This window comes from Marmota marmota, unplaced genomic scaffold, assembly GCF_001458135.2.
Source record: "Marmota marmota marmota unplaced genomic scaffold, marMar, whole genome shotgun sequence".
Taxonomy (NCBI): Eukaryota; Metazoa; Chordata; class Mammalia; order Rodentia; family Sciuridae; genus Marmota; species Marmota marmota.
The window spans coordinates 1,362,088-1,367,180 of NW_026000283.1; positions in this window are offsets into that span (position 1 = coordinate 1,362,088).

A 5,093-nucleotide genomic window follows, 5' to 3' on the forward strand; every position below is an offset into this window, starting at 1 on the left:
AGGCCAATGAAAACAGTTACTTCCTGAGAGTGAGGGGGAAAGAAAAGTTTTTCTTTTTCACTCTAGAGGGGTTTCAGAGGTGACCCTCTCTTTTGCATGACTCAAAGAAACAAGATCCCTGGGGCTATAAGCAGCCATATTCCAGCCACAAGAGGCAAGTTAAAATTAGGCAGACATCAAGAAAGCATAGACAGAAAGAAACTGACTTTGGTGCTATTTTTGAGTCTCAAAATGAAACAGCTTCCAAGCCTACATTTATTCATTAGGTCAAAGAGATTAGAGTTTTCTGTTACTTAGAATCTAGTTTTTTAACTGATATAAGCCCTATGGTTACTTTTGGTAACAAAAGGCCCAAGCATGAAATAGGCAGATGAATTAGATAAGTTTTAAGGACTCATTCCAGTGGCAAAATGCCACAACTCTGTGGGAGATTGCACAGCTCAGTCGTAGAGCTAGACAGAAATCCTGGGGAAGGAGGAGGCATGTAATCTGATGTGGTGGATTAGTATTTGGTTTCAAGAGTAATGGAGAGCCAACTTTTCACCCTTCATCTACAACTGATTCAGAGGAAAAAATAGCCATCTGCTCAAATACACAGTCATGACAACTCCAGTGGGGAACTAACTGGTGAAAAGGTTTCATATTTATTAAGGCCCATAATGGATTATTTTATACTTTCTTTTCCTCGTTAAACTTTGAATTCCTTAAAGATTAGGGCTGCTAGGCATCTTTCTGCACCATTCAATGAATAAATTAGACACTAAAAATGAGGGCTGAAATGAAATCTATCAATCATTGGACATAAAAGGCAATTTTTTTCATGCTCTAAAACAGCCTTTGCATGTGTCATTTTGATGGGGAAATATTATTCCTACCAGCATATTTCCTATAATATCTCTATCCACCTGGGACTAACAGGCACAATGCAATGTAAAAATCAGTTTAATAACAATTGAATCCTTCAGTTCATGGTGTACCAGTCACAGTTGAATTCTCATGATTCTTGAAAAGCCAGCAAGAATATATCACATCTGAGATTTCCTATAGAAAATGTATTTACATTTACTCTTCTGCACATTTTAGATGTGGATTTCCCTAAACCTTGCTACCATGCTTGTTTCTTTTAAAAGTGAAATTCAGGGCTGGGGATGTGGCTCAAGCGGTAGCACGCTCGCCTGGTATGCACGCGGCGCTGGGTTCGATCCTCAGCACCACATACAAACAAAGATGTTGTGTCCTCCGGAAACTAAAAAATAAATATTAAAATTCTCTCTCTCTCTTAAAAAAAAAGAATAGTTTCAATTAAATTCATTGTTAGTGTTCCTAAGTCAAAACAAATAAAAATTATAAATAAACTTAAAAAAAAAGTGAAATTCACCTAAACAATTAACCATTTTGAAGTGTTCAATTCAATGGCATCTAGTACTTTCACAATGCTTTGCAACAACCATCTCTCTGCAGTTTCAACTCCTTTTATGATCCCAGAATACTTTATACCCAGTAGGTAATCATTTCCCATTCACTCCTCCACCCATGCTCTGGGAATTACTCATCTTCTGCCTACCTGTATGGATTTGACTAATCTGGATAGATCATATTTTTAAAAATCATAGTAATTGGCTTTTGTGTCTGGATTCTTTCAGTTAGCATTACATTTTCAAGGTTCTTCCATATCATAGCATGTATCAGTACTTTCTTCCACTTTATCGATAAATAATATTCTTTTTGTGAATATACCATAAACCCATGACCACTTAATGAGGGAAAATAGTCTTTTCAACAAATGGTTCTTGAAGAAACAGATATCTACATGCAAAAGAAGGATTTTTTTTGGGGGGGGGGGGNATAACATATTTTCTTTCACTTTTAGAGTACCATTAAAAATAATATTTGCAATTTTTGGTATTTTAATGTAAACTTTTATGTCATAATAAAAAATTCCCTTTTAAAATTAATGAGATCATGGAACTAAATTTTAAGAGCTTTGTCTGCCAAAATTTCCATAGTTGAAACAAATATAGAACCATATATAATAAGGACTCATTAGTCTCTGAGGAGATAATTTGCTCTTTAGGGAAATGACACATCGAAATAGCAGCCTGAATTATTTTTTAATTACTTTTCTCCTTTAAAAAACACTGATCTTATCCCATTTCCCACTTATAAAAATACTTTAAAAAAATGTGACCAAATGGTTCAGTTTCAGAATTACTGCCTACTCTCATTCTCCTTCCTTCTCTACCTGTTTTCTTTTCCCAGTCTGCAGGGTCCTTCTCCTTTTGGGCTAGCCCAGGACATGCCTTCAGAATGCAGCTTCCTGTCAGCTTACCCTGGGGTGCCCACCCATTTCTTCTCCATGTTGTCTTTTTTTTTAAATTGTATTTTAAAAAAAATCATTCTGATTAGTTATATATGACACTAGAATGCATTTTGACACATTGTACACAAATGGAGCACAATTCTCCTTCCTCTGGCTGGACATGGGGCAGAGTCACACTGGTAGTGTAATTATACATGTATATAGGGAGGTAATGTTCATCTCATTCCACTGTCCTTCCCATCCCACACTCTGTCCCCTCACTCTCCTGTACCCAATCCAAAGTTCCTTCATTCCACCCCTGCCATTATGGATCAGCATGCGCTTATCAGAGAAAATATTCAGCCTTCGGATTTTCTGGGATGGGCTTATTTTCGCTTAGCATGATATTCTCCACCTCCATCCATTTACCTGCAAATGCCATAATTTTATTCTTCTTAGAGGCCGAGTAATATTTCATTGTGTATATATACCACATTTTCTTTATCCATTCAGCTCTGAAGGCCATCTAGGTTGGTTCCATAGTTTAGCCATTGTGAGTTGAGTTGCTATAAACATTGATGTGGCAGTTTCACTGTAGTATACTGATTTTATGTCCTTTGGGTATATACTGATGAGTGGGATAGCTAGGTCAAGTGGTGGTCCACTCCAAGTTTTCTGTTTTCAGAGTGGTTGCACCAATTCGCAAGACTTGGCTATTCTGGGTCTCCAGTATTTCCATGTGAATATTAGGCAGGTTTAAAAAATATAGTTAAATATGGTTTTTAATATTTAAGCTTTTATCTTGGGGACTGGCTCAAGATAGGGCTATATCTCTCTAATTTTTCCCAAGTAATTAAGTTTCTGTTTCATTTAAACTCTCTGACACCTTTGTTTTTATATGGTTTACTTAATAATACATCTTTTTCTCACTGATTTAAAACAAGGCCTCTGTCAAATTCTAAATTATTTTAAATAAAGAATTTATAATGGGATATGAAGGTACTTTTTAATTTTCTAAGACAAGTTTTATTTCACCCTAGTGTACTGATTAGTAAACCTTTTTCTCCCACGCAGGAGAAACTAGCCAGGACCTTGTCTTGCTAGCCAACTGCTCAGTGAGCTACACCACTGGTCCCCATGAAATCTTGCTAGTACCAGTTCCTCAGATTTAAAACAGATTACCTGTGATGTGTGTTGGGATGGTTCAATCCTAAGTGAGCTTTACTTTCTTTTTCTCCTTTTCTAGGAATGAGGTTGACCTATGTGCATGATGACTCTGAGAGCTTTGCTGATGACTTTACAATCCAATTGTCAGATGGGAAACACAAGATACTTAAAACCATTTCAGTAGAGATCACTCCGGTTAATGATGAGAAACCAATGCTAAGCAAGTAAGCCACCTAAGAGAGTCCCTTCCTGATTTTTATGAAGCTCTGTGAAGTCTGTGATCCTGGGTGAAGAACAAGTGTGTGTCCCCTAAGGAAGCCAGTATTCCATCATTTGGTCCATCTTAACTTGCTCCACCCACACAAGCACCTGGAACACTTAATGTAAATGCCAGTGAATGAAACCTCCTCTTAACAAGTCCTTTAATTATTTGATTTTCTTCTAAAATTTCCAAGTAGGTATAAAAAATAAGAATGACTGAGCATACAGCATAGAAGGGATATGCTAGTAAATATTTAGACCTATGCCCACATGCACCAAAGTTCAATCAATATGTGTATTCTACTCAAGAGTGGTAATGTTAACTACAAACAGTCCTCACAATGGACTTGCTCAAACTTTTAAATAAGAGTGACAGAGGGAAATAATCAATCATACTCCTTTCATCATCGTGGTACTTCATGATCTACCATATTTCTACCAAGTTCCACATGTATCAACACCCCTTTTAGTAATAGAAGGCCACATTACTAAACTTCCTGAGATAGTTACAGCTACAAAATTACCATACCTCTTTGATTGCTTCAAAATCCCTTGTTTTTTTTTTCTTTTAAAAATACATTTTTATTTTTAGTTGACATATAATTGTACACTTTTATGGGATTCAGTATGATGTTTTAGTACAAGTTTACAAGGTGTAATGATTGGGTCTGGGTAACTGGGATTTCTATTACCTCAGATGTTTATAATTTTTGTGAATTTCTCCTTTCTCTTATCTTTCTCTTTCATTCTGTCTTGAGGAGAGGAAGCGATGTTCCCCCTTTATCTCCCATATGTCCTTGAATAGATCACCTTTTGCTTCCTTCTAGTACATCCTCCATAATTTTTCCCCTCCTGCATCTTCAATTTCTCCTTTTTCCTTCCTTTTATCAATAAGACACAGGGATATGGTTAGTAGTTAAGAGAGCAAATGCTGGAGTTAGATTGACTCAGTAATTCTGTACTTTGGTGTGGTGGTGTGACCTTGAGTACACTACTTCATTGTATCTGCTAACTTCTCTGTGAATGGGGATAGTGTTTGTATCCTCTTCATAGGCTGTTGCAAGGATTAAGTGAACAAAAAACATTTAAAAGCACTTAAAAGAATGGCTAAAACATTGTGCACAATCTTTTTTTTTTGGGGGGGGGGGGTACCAGGGGCAAAAAAGAAGGATTATATGCCATACCTCATACTGTAAATAAAAATTAATTCAAAAGATATCAAAGATCTAAATATAAGATTTAAAACTCTAAATATTTAAGAAGAAATATAGATGTCAAATCTTATTACCTTGGATAATAACATGGTTTCTTAAATATACCAAAAACAAGGGCTGGGGTTGTGGCTCAGTGGTAGAGCACTTGCCTA